The sequence below is a fragment of the Arvicanthis niloticus genome, chromosome 20 (assembly GCF_011762505.2).
Source record: "Arvicanthis niloticus isolate mArvNil1 chromosome 20, mArvNil1.pat.X, whole genome shotgun sequence".
Taxonomy (NCBI): domain Eukaryota; kingdom Metazoa; phylum Chordata; class Mammalia; order Rodentia; family Muridae; genus Arvicanthis; species Arvicanthis niloticus.
In genome coordinates, this window is record NC_047677.1 from 31,650,302 (window position 1) to 31,667,397 (window position 17,096).

At 41.8% G+C, this 17,096-nt stretch overlaps 1 long non-coding RNA gene across 33 annotated transcripts in view; it reads right to left on the reverse strand.

The window, feature by feature from the left end:
* Nucleotides 1–17,096, reverse strand: part of LOC143435157 (uncharacterized) — a 156,010-nt gene that overhangs the window by 93,733 nt on the left and 45,181 nt on the right. For 7 of the 33 annotated variants that reach the window (XR_013105184.1, XR_013105186.1, XR_013105175.1 and 4 more), the window contains exon 14: nucleotides 1,667–1,780. The exons of 20 other annotated variants lie outside the window; for them this stretch is intronic. This is a non-coding gene — a long non-coding RNA (uncharacterized LOC143435157). 6 more of the 33 variants (XR_013105185.1, XR_013105180.1, XR_013105174.1 and 3 more) reach the window with 4 other exon arrangements.

A 17,096-nucleotide genomic window follows, 5' to 3' on the forward strand; every position in this document is an offset into this window, starting at 1 on the left:
GCTTCATACTTGGTCATGGTGACTCTTCACAGCAATAAAACCGAAACTAAGACACTGTTCATCATCAAAGGCAGTCAGGACTAGAACTCAAACAGGGCAGGAACCTGGAGGCAGAAGCTGATGCAAAGCCCATGGAAGGGTGCTGCTTACTGGCTTGCTTCCCAAGGCTTGCTCAGCCTGCTTTCTGATAGAACTCACAACCAATAGCCCAGGGATGGTGCCACCCACCATGGCCTGGACTCTCCCACATCAATCACTAAGTAAGAAAATGCCCTACAGGCTTGACTGCAGCCTGATCTTACAAAGGCATTTTTCTGAATTGAGGCTCCCTCCATCTTACCGACTCTAGTTTGTGTCAAGCTGACATCAAACTAGCCAGAACATGGGGGGGGACCACAGCTCTTTTCAAGCAAAGTCCACTATATGCCAATCAACTGGGCAAACCAATTCATGAACCGTTTGTTCTATAGAAGATGCGAGAGGAAAACATCACTGAGCATTTTCATCCCTCTGTGAGGTGAAACTGGGAGTCTGAAGAGGTGCTTATTAAGATTTGTCTCATCCACCACTTCACAGTTAGCATTTTCAATTTGCATCCTTTAGCTCATGCAGCAGGTGAGAATTGTAAGACTATTGCACTGAGCCTTACCACAGGCATCTGAGTTCATATTTACTGGTGTAAATAGCAATTTAGCAAGGCGATGGTATTTGTTACATGCACGTAATTTGAATTCAGTCAATTTTCTTTGAGGAAATTCAGATTACAGTTGATATTAGATTCTCCACAAGAAGTCAAACAAACAGAAGCAATGTGTGCTACAGAATGGGAGAAACCCAAACAAGCTTGGAGGCAGTTTGGCTCTGCCAGGTGATTTTTATTGAATTTGGCATTGTGAGAAAAGGAATCAAAGAATACAGCCATGTGACTCTATTGGATTTCAAGAGACAAATTTAGAAGAATTGAGGCTGGCGAAAAAAACAGAGGGAGAACCCATAGCCATTCATTTTTTTTTAAAAACACATTTGCTTTTTAAAAAGGTACATGTTTCTGTGTGCGTTTCTGTGCACCACATGTAAGCAGGTGCCCACAGAGGCCAGAAGACATCTGATCTATGGAGTTGCAGGTGATTGTAAGCTACTTTATGTGGGTGCTGGGAACGAAACCCATGCTCCATGAAAGAACAGCAAGTGTTCTTAACTGATGAGTCATCTCTCTAGCCCTTCCCACAACTATTCTTCACCACAAATACTGAATGTCCCATTCAGCAAGATACAGAGGGTCCTCTCTGAAAGAAACCTGAACTTTAAATGAAGTCACCAGAGGGAATATCATTCAGCAACTGGGCAGAATACTATGCTAAAGAGGGGCTTACGGACAAGGATGGTCGAGTTCGTGAATTTTGCATCACTATGAGCAGAGTACACGGGAGAACAATTTAAGAAAAGGAAAAATGAGTCTTGGCTCACAGTTTTAGGGATCCCAGTCCATGGTTTACATGGCACCATGCACTTGGACAAGGCATCAAGGTGGTAGGAAAATATGGGGCAGAAAAGAGATGTTCACAGACCACCATTGAAAACCAGAGAGGAATTGAATGGTAAAACTATGCCAGGAAACTTGGTAAGGTAGACCAGGTTAAGATCCGGAAACTCAGTGCGCACATACCTGAGACTGTAGGTGGCTCCCTGTTTCCTGCCAGATTCCTGGCCTGGAACACATTCCCTGTGGGAGCTGACAGAAGGCAGCTATCATCCTTGCAGCCATCTTGAGCCATATACCCTGACAACAGATTTGATTACAATAGCCTATAACAGCTGAGCACACTCTGATAACATCTTGGTTTAGATACCCAGGATATTTCCTTGGGTGTGTGAGACCTGAGGGTGTGACTTAAGGGTGTGACTTAAGGGTGTGGCTTAGAAGTGAGACATATAAAAGATGAGAGGCAGACAGAAGAGTTGAGTACAACTTGGAGTAGGAATTAGGCACTTGAGTTTTGGCACTTGGAGGAAGAACTTGGAATTAGACATTAGGCACTTAGCACTTGGAAGAAGTAACTTGGAACTTGGAGGCACTAGGGACTAGGAACTAGAGACTAGGAACTCAAGACGTGGGACTTGGAGAGAAGAAGACAGACTGAAGAATAAATGGGATTGAATCACACTCTGTCTGGTCTCCATTCCTCGAGTTCATCCTCACTCTCTCTCTTGCTGAACCCCGACCCGCAGACCAGAGCAGCTTGGGGCAGTGTGGGCTCTAACAATTTAGCCCCCAAGGCTTTTGGCAGTGCGGCTTCCAACATTGATAGAGCCGGTCCAAGACATTTTGGCCCCCAAGTGTGGGGCAGCTCTGGCCACAACATTTTTGGTGCCGCAACAGTTCCCCACTCCTCACCTAAGGAAATATGACCTGTGGTCATGTAGGCCCAAAACAGAGTTCTCCATGCTAATGAGGTGCCTAGAGGCCAGGAGGTCCTAGCCAATAAGCTTCCCTTCCCAGACATTCTTCCCAGCAGAGGATATTTAACCTTGGGTCTACCCTGAGAAGTCGATAGGGTTCAGTATGCATCCATTTTCCACCATGAATAGACAATAAACAGTTTAGAAGCATGGACTGTCTCTTTTATCAAGGCCTGCCATGGAGAGCCATGAAGAAGGCATTCAACTACAGAGCTGCAACTTAATTCTCCAGTAGCTGGCCTCTCTGTGCTCCCAGCCACAGCAGCCACCAAACCTGCCTCTGCCAAACTAAGGACAATCACCTCTGAGACAAGTTGAAGCTTCCCTTTACTCCAGCCCCCAGGCTAGGCAGTCGCTATCTTCTGACTCCGTTCTCAACTCTTCTGCAAATCCCAGCAGTACCTGGAGGTCCAAGAGTCAGAGAACCACCTCAGCCCAGCCTTCTCACAGGTCCAGGGACCCCCAACTAGCTCTGGCTTTCCCACATCTCACACTGTGTTTGCCCAGCCTGGAGAGGTGTCTTGGTGCATCCCTACAGCCCAGTCCCTGCCCTGGTGGCAGCATGGGATAAGTACAGTCAAACTACTTATTTTCTGCCTCCCCAAGAGGCCCTGCTCAATGGAAGGGTGGTCCCACAGAGAGGAGACAGGAAAATACCAGACAAGACACTCCCAGTTCCTCAGCTAAGTTCTACCTCCTACAGTTTCCAGAAACTCTCAGAAGTACAGTATCATCTATTGACCTATCTTTTAACACTTGAGCCGATGAAGGCATTTTGTAGCATAACAAGGAATGAGAGAAGTGAATGGGAGAGTTACAGTAAAGAAGACAAGCAGTCTCAGACTGAATGTATTATGAGAAGCAAAACAAAGAAGATTATGCACATGTTTGTTTCAAGGATTTACTAAGAATGGTTAACACTGGATACAGAGCGCAAAAGTTAGAATTTAAACAAATGAATAAGAATAAATTGGATTGAGAAATACCCAACCCATTCAAGCACTATAAATGGCTCTGATGTCAACTTGACAGAATCTAGGATCAGCTGGAAGATGGGTCTTTGGGAACTTTTGTGGGAGATTATCTTGATTGCATTGAGTGGGAAGACCTGTCCACTGTGGGCGGTGTCATCATTTCTTTGGCTGGAAAATGCATTCATGAGTCATTCTCTGCATCCTGATTGTGGAGGCAATGTGATCAGGTGCTTCAAATTCTTGCTCCCTTTACTTCCCTTGAACTGTGAGTTAGAATAATCATTTTCTGTCCTAGTTTGTGTGTGGCTGGGTGGGGGGGAAGGGATATTTCATCATAGCAATAGGAATTAAACACTGGCCTATATGTTGTTTCCTTCCATCACCCATATTTTCTATCCCTACTAGCCTTCCTTGATTCCTGAAAATGCTGTGACATTTGTCAGCCTGTAGTTGAACCCTTCCTGTTTTGTCTATTTCAAGAATTCCTGGTAAGAGTATAAACTCATGCAGCCATTATGGAAGTTAATATTGGAGGCCTCTCAAACAAATAAAGACACAATTGCCATATGTCCCGGCTATCCCACTCCTGAGAATACATACAACAAACTCTATATCCTACCACAGAGATATTGGCACATCTGTGTTTTTTAATGTTCTATTCACAAAAGCAATAAAATAAAATCAACTTAGATGTCCATCACCTGATGAATGGATAATGAGAATGTGATGTGTGTATGTATATGTACATACATGTATACATATATATACGTGTGTGTGTGTGTGTGTGTGTGTGTGTGAAGTGGGGAAGGGATTTAGAGATAGAAATGAGAGAAACATGGTACATGGAACATGGAAATAGAGAGTGGGTCACTGGATTTGAACATATACTAAGAACAAGAGGATGCTATCAAGGACTAGGAGAGGATTGAAAAAATGCTTGAAATGCCATAATAAAATCTAATGCCCTTGCAGACTGGAGCCTGGCATGGCTGTCCTCTGAGAGGTTCTACTAGCAGCTGACTGAGACAGATGCAGATACTTAGAGCCAGAGGATCTGCTCAATCCTCTAGAAACTTGATGCCCCAGGGAAGGGGAATGCAAACAGGGGTGATGTAGGGGTGAATAGGAGGGTCGGGGAGTACCCTCTCAGAAGCAAAGGGGAGGAGGGATATGATGAAGAACTTGGGGAGGATGAACCAGGAAGGAGAACATTTGGAATGGAAAAAATAACAAAAAAAAAAAAAAAAAAAAAAAAAAAAAAAGGTCTAAGCCGTGTACGTTAATTTTAAAATCAAACAATAAAAGAAACTAGAAATATTGAAAAGGTATAGGGAGGAAATTCTTTCATTCCTTTTTTTAAGGAAATAATCTAGTATATTTAGTTGCATGTATCTCAACTCAACTGTCATGTCCTCCTAGAAGCACTTCTGACCCTATGTGTGAGTGCAGGTATGGATGAATGTAGTGGAATTCTGTTAAATTCCAATACTATTCTCAGTTCAAGCACTCAAGTTCAATAACTAGAATTGCTGGTGAGATCTATGAGAGCAAGGTCATATATATATGTGTGTGTGTACATGTGTGCGTGCATGTGTGTGTGTGTGTGTGTGTGTGTGTGTGTGTGTATGTAGCTCTTAGTCACAACATTCCAAGTACCTAAAAAGTGCATGAAGTGGTTTTCTATGTTTTAAGTTGGCCACCCTACCAAAAGCAGTCTACAGACTCAACACAATGCCCACCAAATGCCAACGCAGTTCTTAACTTTTATTCGGGAACACAAACCAGAAGGTCCAAAACTCATCTGAAATTTTATATGAAAAGGAAAATGACCCAAAGTGTTCAAAATAATCCTGAGCAATAAAAATAACTAAGCAAACAAACAAACCTGCTAGAAGTATCACCATCCTGAACTTTAAGTTATACAGCAGAGTGATGATAACAGAAACATCACAATACTGGCAGTAAAATAGCTGGTCATATAGCTGATAGTGGGTTAGTATCTAAAATACATAAAGAATGAACAACCACAAAACAAGTCATGAAAATAAATGACTTCATTTAAAAATAGGGGTCGGAAATAAACAGAATTCTCAAAAACTAAAACACTCACGGCTGGCCGAGAAACATTTCTTAAATCTAAACATTTAAGATTTAAGAAACATTTCTTAAATCAGTGAAATAGTATTGAGGATCCACATATTAGCCCACACTGCTCAGTCACTTGATATTTGACAAAGAGGCTAACGACACATATTGCAGATGTGAGAGCATCTTCTGTACTGGTCAAAGTGAACAGCTATATGGAGGAGAATGGGACTAAATCCTTCTCTATAACCCTGCACAAAACTCAACTCAAAAAGGAACAAAGACCTTGAAGTAAGACCAAATAACCTGAATCTTATAGAGGAGAAAGTAGGCTATATACTTGAACTGATTAGCACAATAAAGAACTTTCTGAGTAGAACCCTGGTATCACAGGCAGTAAGACTAACAATTAATGATGGGGACCTCCTCATGAACATAAAAAGCTTCTGTGTAGCAAAGATCACAATTGTCTTAATGAATAGATAGTCTACAGAATAGCAAAAAAAAATCTTTACTGGTCATATAGCTGATAGTGGGTTAGTATCTAAAATACATAAAGAATGAACAACCACAAAACAAGTCATGAAAATAAACAACTTCATTTAAAAATAGGGTTCGGAACTAAACAGAATTCTCAAAAACTAAAACACTCATGGCTGGCCGAGAAACATTTCTTAAATCTACAGCATCTTTAGCCATCAAATAAATTCAAATTAAAACTACTTTGAGATTTCATCTTACCAAGTCCAAAAGGCTGAGCTCAATAAAACAAATGGCAAGTGCTCGTGTATGTGTGGAGAAAGGGAAACACTCATTGCTTCCAGAGTTACAAACTGGTGCAGTCCCTGTGAAAATCAATGTGGATTTTCCTCGAGCTATGAACAAATCTACTATGGGACCCAGCTATACCATATGTAGTGGTCTTGTACCCAAACACATATATATCCTGCACCAGAGATGCTTACTTGCCCATGTTTATTGCTGCTCTATTCACAACAGCCAGGCTATGGAAACAAGTTTAATGTCCATCAGCTGATGAATGGATAATGACAATGTAGTACACTTGCACAGTGGGATATTATTCAGCTGTTAAAAATCAAATTTTCAGGCAGATGGATGGAGCTGGAAACAATCATCCTGAGACAACTCAGATCCAGAAAGGCAAACATCACATTTTCTCTCATTTGTGTATGTTAGCTTTGAGTCTTCGAATACGTATGTTTCCTTTGGATACCTATAGAGATGAGGACATTAGTAAGGGGCCATTGTAGAGATGAGGGAAGGTTCTCAAGAGAACGGAGATAGAATACAAAGGTATAAATTATTAAAGAGGAACAGTGGAACACCAAAGGTTAAATTATAGTAGGAAGTAGGAGGGGAGGATAGAGGAAAAATACAGAGAATCTAATACTAAATACCTTTTTTAAAAAAGTCACACCTCTTTGAAAACCTATTGTAAAAATTTCCTAAAATACATGCACAAACATATATAGAGTTTAAATGGAGTTACCCTATAGAGAAGTGACAATGTCCCTACTAGACACAATAGGCTAACAACAACAAAAGGCTGAGTGCCAGTGGGTTCCTTTTGGGGTTGAAGGCTAGTGAGGTCTCATATTGCTGCCTGTGCCCTGGACTGCCAGCTGCTGACCCTACCTGTCCTTGGGAGTTGGAGGTGAGGTGGCAGAGAGTCAACACACAGACTCCAGAAGCAGGTGAGAAACACCCCAGGAAGCTCATCTGAATGTTGCTTCAAGCTCCTTTAATACCCTCCACCTGTGCCTCATTGGTCCCAAGAAAGCATCTCTTCTAAATAGCTACTCCTGATTGGCTGGCATTATCTGTGTTAGCAATCCTTAGTCTCTCAGGCAGTCTTCAATTAGGTCCTCCTGCAGGAGATGGCTTTGCAGCTTTACTGCCTCAGGCTTTTACATAGAGGTGGACATCACCGTTCTTCCTACACCATATAACCCTAAATATTGAAGAATGCTGTCATTGCTATTGGTTCATCTCTCAGAACTTGGTATTAAGCCTCTATTCCTAAAGGTACTCGTTCTTGAGTCATAGAACATGGAAAGATCAAGCTGGTGTTCCATCCCTTCCAGCTAGCTTTTATAACGCTGGAAGGTCCTATCTATGCCACAAGAGGACAAGAGCAATTGTCAGTCTTACCCAGCTATGAGCCCTATGAAGCATAATAACAACAAGCCTGGCAAGACACGCCCACTGGTACAATAATGGCAAAAGCATCATGAGAGTAACCAAACACTTTCTAATTGGATTTAAGACCAGAAGATGTTACCTATACCTGGTACTGCTACAGGGACTCAGAACCCATGCCTAGACAGATCCTAAGTCCTGAGGAAGAACCTAGTATGAGTATGCTAAGTGAATATAAATAGTATTAAACTGACTCCTAGTGACTATCACTATACTCACAGATGAGCACATCTCTCAACCCTCATCAGAGAAGTTTCTTTATGCAGTAGATGGTGCTTAACACAGGCTCACAGCTGATCCACATGCAGAGATTAAGAGGCTATAGAATGCTTGTCTTTAAGTGGGCTGTCTAAACCCCACCCCCTCCACTTAAGGCCCAGAGATCAATGTAGGTGGAAAACAAGGATATCAACAATTTTGCAGGCAAATGGGTGAAACTAGAAAATAACATACCAAGTGAGGTAACCCAGACCCAAAAGAACATGCATGGGATGTACTCACTGATAAGTGGATATTAGCCAAAAAGTACAGAATAGCCATGATATAACTCACAGATCATATGAAGTTTAACCAGAAGAAAGGTCTCAGTAAGGATGCTTAAATCCCACTTAGAAGAGGGAAGTAAATAATCATGGGAGGGAAGGACCTGGGGGAGACAGAGAAGGGGGAGAGGAAAGGGGCAGGTTCAGGTATGGGGGAGACAGGAGAGAAGCTCAGAGGGCCAGGAGAATGAATATAAATATGCAGCTGTGGGGTGGAGGGGAGGGGAGTGGTAGGCAGAGGGAACTTCTAGAAATTCCTCAGAGACCTGGGATGGGAGATGCTCCCAAGACTCAATGGGGGTGACCTTTACCAAAAATGCCCAACAGTGAGGAGATGGAACCTGAAGAGAACATCTCCATTAATTAGACAGAGCCACCAGTGGAGGGATGGGGTTACCAACCCACAGTCAAAATTTCAGAAATGCAAGGACAAAAATGAAGCAGAGACCGAAGGAAAGGCCATCCAGTGACTGGCCAAACTTGGAATCTATTCTATGCACAGGCACTAAACCCTATCACTATTACTGGTGCCATGTTGTGCTTGCAGATAGCATGGCTGTCCTCTGAGAGGCTCTACTGGCAGCTGACAGACAGATGCAGATACTTACAGCCAACCATTGGATTGAGGTTGGGGACCCCTATGGAAGAGTTAGGAGAAGGATTAAAGGACCACAAGGGGATAGCATCCCCATAGAAAGAACAACAGTGTCAACTAACCTGGACCCCTGGGAGCTCCCAGAGACTAAGCCACCAACCAAAGGGCATACATGGGCTGGTCCAATGTCCCAGCCCCCACACATATGTATCAGACTGTCATGTGTGGCCCCAAAGGGAGAGGATGCACTTATACTTGTAGAGACTTGATGTCCCAGGGAAGGGAGATACTGGGGAAGGTGAGAAGGGGGTGGGTGGGTGGGAGAGCACACTCTCAAAGACAAAGGGGAGAGGGAGGGAGTGAAGAACTCTGGGAGGGGAACCCTGAAGGGGGCAACATTTGGAATGTAAATAAATAAAATAATTTAATTTTAAAAAAAAAAAAAAGAGGAGGTGGAAAGCTTGTAAGAGCCAGTGGTGGTGGGTGACCAAAAGGAGACAGTGTTCTCTGGTCATGGTGGGTCATTTGTATATATGAACTCGTAGCAGGTATAACAGCATACATGACTCATTCATCAGTTCAACCCATACAAAACTCCAGCATGGAAAGGGGGGGATGGGTATCAATTCCATCTGTAGTTGAGGAGCTATTGAACAGGAGAGGGAGAGTCAGTTTTCTTTAATGATGGGGCCCCTGGTAGGTCAACTAAGTGCCAGTGGAAGATCATATATCTGAAAGTATATGGGCACCACAAATTAGACTTCATGTTGTTGTTGTTGTTGTTGTTGTTGATGATGATGATGGTGATGATGGTGATGACAGTGGTGGTGATATTTTAAAGAGAGGATATAGAATCCAGCGGGTGGGGAAAAAAGGGGGGTAGATACAAGAGGAACAAAAGAAGTAAATATGATCAAAATATGAACTTCTCCAAGAACTAATAAAAAAAAATGAAACAAAACAACAGCAACAACAAAATCAGCCTGAATCAGCCACAGTACAACCATACCTTCAAGCAAGAGGAGAAACTACCATTTGCTTAAGCAAAATTAAAAGTGCTGTATAGAAATGCATTCTCTGGAACCCCAGCAGCCCTTATGCCAACTCCAGCAGATTCCTCCATCTGGAGCGCCTGTCCTGTGAGACAAATAAGCTTCTGAATTCCTTTAAGCCATTTCTTCTTTGGGGAAGCTGAGAACATAGGAGCCTTGGATTTATGACTCCAGTGGCATTCTGATTGAGATAAACAGCCTGAAAAAAAAAGAAGCAAGGTGAGGAGAGAGAGAGAGAGAGAGAGAGAGAGAGAGAGAGAGAGAGAGACTACTAATGAGAAGAAAGCAGAGATCTGAGTGTACTCAGGCTCAAGTTTCCAGGCAATGTTGTATAGAAAGTCACTCATCACTGCTCAGCCATTGGCAAATCTCAAACAATAGCTCTAGCAATGGGCAGTCAACTGTTACCAGCAGAGCCTATGGAAGCCTGGTAACAGGAGGCCTGGTGCCAGATGTATCACAGCCATACACTTAAGCATGTCTGAAAAACAGGAGCAAAACTGAACGGGTTGACTCGGCCTGTAGAGAAAATGTGAACTCACCCATCAATGGCAAGAAAGGCAGTATTCAAGTCAACCATGGTGGCTCACAACTGCAAGCCTAGCACTTGGGAAACTGAGGGAAGAAGATGGCCACCAGTGTGTGTGTGTGTGTGTGTGTGTGTGTGTGTGTGTGTGTGTGGTGTGTACATGTATGTGTGTGTATGAATGTGTATGTGTGTGTGTACACAAATGCGTACATGCTTCTGTGTGTGTATGTATGTGTATGAATATGAATGTGTGTCTATGTGTGTCTGTGTATGTATGTGTCTGTCTGTGTGATATTTAAGATACGTTAGAAATAATATTTAAACTCTTATCCATCCGTTAATTGGCTGTATAACTTCTGGTAAATTCAATTAGCCTGCCTGAGTTTCTATTCATTCATCTGAAAATTGTTGTGATAATTGAATAATTAAAGGAAAAAAATGGATGGGTAAGATTGTTTAATGCAGAGGTTCTCACCCTTCCTAATGCTGCGAACCTTTCATACAGTCCCTCATGCTGTGGTGACCCCCAATCATAAAATTATTTTTGTTGCAACTTTATAACTATAATTTTGCTATTGTTATGAATCAGAATGTAAACATCTGGTATGTGGGATATCGGATATTTGAGATATCTCATGTATGACCTCTATGAAAGGTCCTTTTGACCCCCAAAGGGGTCACAAACCCCAGGTTGAGATCTGCTGGTTTAATGGATAAGTGCTCTAGCTGCCAGGCCTGACAACCTGGGTTTGGTCCTAAGGTCCTACATGGTAGGATAAGAGAACAAAAAGAATGGCCCCTGCAAGGTAGGCTCTGCTCTCCACAAGCACAGCTACATATACTAAATACATAAATGTAATTTTAAAATTAAAAAAAGGGCAAAGAAAAGCACCTAGCATAGTTCACAGCCCATATAGATAACCTCATGAAAAGTATCATTAGTAACCCTTATTTCTCTGACACACTGTCTTCTTGCACCGCCCACCCCCAGATTTATTTTTTACCATGGGTCATCAACATATTGACAACAAATACAAAATAGGGTGTCGCTCACCCCATACTCTGTTGCTGTTTCTGTGATGCCAAAATCCCTCAACTCCCTCCATTCATCTGGCATTTAGCAAACAGATCACCCACCAAGTCTCAAGATACCATGTTCCCCGTTACCACATCCCTGCAGGCCCAGGATGCTCATAGCATCATGGGATTTGAGAAATGAGAGTGCTTAATGGGCATTAATCTCCTGTTCACTGGAACTCTCTTGCAGCTTTCCCATTTGCAGCATCCAGCCTCTGCTGGGTTATTCCTATCTGGGTTATTCCAATCCAGGAGCTATTGGTCATGAAAATGCTGTGGTTCTAGAGAATGATCCTCTTTGCCTGCTACTGTCAAGAATGCCACTCAAACTACCCTTGCTAGAAAGTAGCTCTCTGTTTCTATGTTGACTTCTGAATTTAAACCAGACTTTGCACATTTCCCAGTCAAACAGTTTTAACTATTGCCAGCAAGGTATGATCTCACTATTTCTTAGGTCTACCCCCTCCAACCCTGCTATGCAATATTTTACATTGCAAAGCCCCAAACTTGCACTCCATTTTTGGATCAAACCATCAAAGGGTAGTTAGCAGTTGAGAAGTCAGAAGAATGTTACCAAAATGATGGAGTAAGCAAAAAGAGAATCCATGTACAGAGCAGAGGTTCTCAGCCTTCCTAATGCTGGGACCCTCATACAGCTCCTCATGCTGTGGTAACCCCCATAAGATTGTTTTTGTTGCTACTTCATAACTGTTATTTTGCTGCTGCTATGGATCATAATGTAAATATTTTTTAGAGATAAAAAATTGCCAAAATGGTCATAACCCACAGGTTGAGAAGCACTATGCTCTCTATCAGAAGACCCAAGTTCAGTCCCCAGTCCCCACAACTATCTATAGCTCCAGCTCCAGGGACTCAATGACCTCTTACATTATCTACACACACACACACACACACACACACACACACACACACACACACGTACACGCACACGCACACACACACAAATTAAAATCATTTTTTAAAGAATACATTTTACCATAATGCCATCTTGTTTCATGTCATGAGCCATTAGTGAGTGTTATAGACTTTTCCCCCAAATCTTTATTTTAAAATAGAGCCACTTATAGAAACATGCACCAAATTGTGTTATATATGTTATGAATTCCTTTGGCTGAAGGAGGCGCATCTAACAAATACTGTCTTGAACAGATTCATTGTTTTCTTAGAGAAAGTATGTAATTTGGGGTCCAGTGGTCCAGTGGGTCTCTAAGTTGATGAATCTAGTGTTTTATTAGTATTCTTCCATAGAAAGCAGGTGACTACACCAAGCTTAGAAACCTGTCTTCAGAGCTATGAACCAGGAGAGAATGTAAGGCAGTGAAACTCATGCATTTCTTTCCCAAAGCATGGCAGAAAACGTCTCTTTAATTTTCATTGACCAGAAAAGGGTCACATGCCCACCTCTAGCTGCAAGTAATACTGAAAAATGTTTGTCTAAGCTTCTCAGTAGGGGAAAGGAAAAATTTGTTTTGTCTTTGAATGCCATCACCATCTACTATATGTATGTTGATAAATATATTCTTTATCCTTTCACTGTACCCTCAATAAATAAAGCAACTTGTACCATTCTATATTGATGATTTTCCTATTATTTCAAAATAATATTTAAACCTTTTCAAAAGAGTAACTGGATTATAAATTCCACCCCCCCCCCAAAAAAAAAGAGGAAAAGGAAGGGGAAGGAAGGGGAAGAAGGGGAAGGGAAGGAAGTTAAAGGAAGGGAAAAGGGAAGGGGAAGAGAAGGGGACAGGAGGGAAAGACAATGAGAGGAGGGGTGATGGGAGGGAAGCAGAAGGAGAAGGAGGAGAAAGAGGAAAAGGAGAAGGGAAGCAGAAGTAGGAACAGGAGGAGGAAGAAGAGGAGGAAGAGGAGGAGGAGAAAGAGAAGGGGGAAGAGGATGAGGAGGAAGAAGAGGAAGAGAAAGAGAAGGAGGAAGAAGAGGAGGAAGAGAAGGAGAAGGAAGAGGAGGAAGAAGAGGAGGAAGAGAAGGAGGACATAGTGTCTGGCAGACTACAGACACACAGTGATATTTTGATTAACACATGTCCCATTCAGAGATGGAAATTTTGATTCAATGTTCATCAAGAATGAAAAACATCCTATCAGTAAATGCACACATGAATTGATCATAGCTGTCATTGCATGCACAAGACATAGGGGCTTGGAGGGAATCAAGCCAAACAAAATCCCAGCACAAAACAGGAGGTGGTCAGGAAATCTGACCCCAAGGAGCCACTACTGTGAACTGACACTTCTCTGCCAACATCCCTGATTGTTACCATGCCTTGCTCTACACGCAACGCAACAAACCCTTTTCTCCCTCACTTGCTCTTGATCAGCATTTTTTAATCCCAGGAAGAGAAAAGGAAGAAGTATCTTACACTGATTCAACATAAGTACCACATGATGTTTGTTTGTGCATGGCTTGGAACAGACCATACCAGACTAAATGGTTCCAAGTGGGGTTTATTCAGGAGATAGGGCAAAGGTGGGGAGGGGGAGAAGAAGAGGAAAAGAGCAAGGTCAAGGGGTTCTGCCTATTTATATGGATGGTGACGTAGCCTCTCCCAGGTGAAGGTGGGAGATAGCCAGGTAGATTCTGGAAATATATGGCAGATGCCTTGGCAACAATGTGGGGATCACCTAGATGTGATGTCACTGGGTTCGGAGCCTGATGCCAACACCACATGCTGACTCCCAAATTTGGTCAGGAGAACTTTGGCAGTGGGAAAATAAAAACAAAACAACAACAACAACAACAACAACAACAAAAACTTCAGTTGGTTGAGTGGCATGTTTATAAGATGGGAAGTCGCCAGTACAACTACCTCCATTCTCCAGAACAACAGCAAAGTTCCTCCAAGTGAAGCAATTGCAGGCATTCCCAGGCTGAAATAAGTCAGAAGCTTGAAAGGAAACTACAGCTCTCATTTCTATAGAAAAGTTAGAGACATATCAAGGGCTTCTACAAGGCTGTATAAAAGCAAGTAATAATTCAAATGTTTTCCAATAATGTGCAGAACGAATACCAATTTCAGAATTCTTCTGAGGGGCATAATTAAATTGATTTTACATCACCTAAACAAAATAAGTAAGCCTGTACCATATAGATACTAAAGCCATTACCATTCTTGTCGGCTGATACAAAAGCAATCCTTGTGAAAACCCACATATCAACAAAACAAGAAGCCAGTCACCTCATTTGTATGAACTGGTTGTCTGAAGCTCTGAATTATTAATTTTATTGTAGCCGTTGATGTAAGGCCTTTTTATAAAACCAAAAAGGAAGTGTCTGAGGGGCTTTTGAAAATTGAAATAGCCGGCCTGCTAATCATAACCATCAATAATTATTACCAGGGTCCCACAGTAATCCATCTTGGTCAAAATTAAACTGTCACTCAGAATGAGTCGTATAGAATTGCAGAGGAAAACACTCTGCTTGTTAAAGCACAATATGTTTACCACATAACAAGGGTGCATCCTGTGGTGAGAAAAACGAAACACCAAAATGAGCCTGGGAAGCCATTCAAAGATGAATGGAAGCCCAGTTACTCAGAAACATTGCAGAAAATGACACATCTTCCTCACATAACTTAAGATTAGTTACTTTGTCATATGAGAGATCACCCCCAATAAGGCTGGTTTATATAGACAAGTTAGAGAGCAAAGGGAGGAAGCCACACCCATGCCTGTCTCCCAGTGGTAATAGCTACTTCTCATATTAGTTTGTCTTATTAGACTATTGTCCACCCATCTCATATGTCTATTTATACATATGTGCATTTGTTACACAATAACAATGTTAGTTGTGCAGACCTTTATAGGCCAAACTGTTTTCAAATGAAGGTACTTTGAGACTCGATGTCAATTACATTATCACCATGCATTACTGCATGAAATTAGAGTGTTTAAACTTCATATTGCATTCATTACTTGACCATAAACCCATGGTTCCATGTAATGTTTTAATACACGTGTACATTATGTAATATTCAAATCAAGGTGAGCAGATCTCTCATCATTCCCTTATGGCAAATTATTTTAAGTTGTGTTTCCCATAGCTTTACTTTTTTTTAACATACGGCACATGACAAGCTATACCACCTTCTCTATGTTCTATATGTGCATAGAACATATTTCTCTTAACTACAACTTCATATCTATTAACCAACCCTTCCCCAGCTTTCCCTCCTCACTACTGGTCCAGCCTCTGATAACAGCTATCACTCCCATCTTTGATGAGATTGTTCTGAATTCCATATGTAAGTGAGATCCCAGGGTGCTTGTACCTATGCCTGACGTAATGTCTCCCAATGCTTATCTACAGAATATCAAGGATGGATCCTACATTCCTGTGTGGTGTATTGAGTTCACTGGATGCTCTAAATAATCTTGTAAGGTTCTTTCTAAGCAGGCAATTGCTTGCTTCTGATCATTCCCTCTATGTTTAATTTTTTTTGCCAAAATGAAAATAAAAGTTCATAGATTTGAGGACAGATTGTCCTGGAAAGACTGTGCCCAGGTAGGCTTTCAGAAAGCTCTGCAAATGGTAAGCAACTTCTCTGCTATCTTCCAGCTTTCAGGTCTTAGCTTTCCAAATATGTACAGTTCAGCATCTGAGCAAGTCTCCATCACTTGAAGGAGACCCATGGAGTTAGGTGTATCTGGGAGTTCTCCCAGATGGAGAGACACACAACATGAAAGGAATTCTGGCTGGTTTCCAAGGTCACAGGATACAAATGCAACCTCACTCCTCCATTACAAGTTAACCTGGGGCACTTGGAAGCTGCGTGAGCTATGTCTGCAGTGTCTTACCACAAAGCCTGAAGTTTGAATGGACTAGAAGTAAGACTTCAAAGTTCTTCCAAACCCCACAGTAAGTTGCCCCTTGCTGAATCTAATAATACGCGGGTATCTGCAACTTACCAAAGTAGCATCTTGACATCAGATTGCTGAAGCCCTCTCCAGAATAAAGTGTTGTAAAGAAAGAATTGTACTCGCTCCTGAGACTTTGAAGAGAACTTAACCTTTCTTGCCTGAGGATCTCTGATGTATAAATTAAAGGAAACTGGTTGCAATTATAAAGGAGCATTGTGAAAAATAAATTGTGAATGTCAAGGTTGAATACCACTGAAATCAGCCATGAAGGTTTCTCTAACTCCAAAGGGTCTATATTAACTAAAACCTTTCTCTACACGGTAGCTGAGGCCAAGAGGCAATGGTATTTACCATGGTTCTGAAACTCTACAACAAAAAACCCTCTAGGGTTTTTGAGATAAGGAAAATAGGAAATGGGAAGTGTGCCCTTTAAATACCAACTCCTAATTGCGAAAATGTGAATATGCAAATCTAATTACATACATTTCAGGATTAGATATTAATTGGATCTTCCTTGATATAAACAGCACCGCCAATTCTTCTACTTGGTAGTGATCATCACTTCCCATTTGGTAATAACTGATAAAATACCACAAGTCCCCCTTATTAGCTGATTTGCCCAGATGACATTGCAGCTCATGCAAATTAAATACCTTTGGCCTG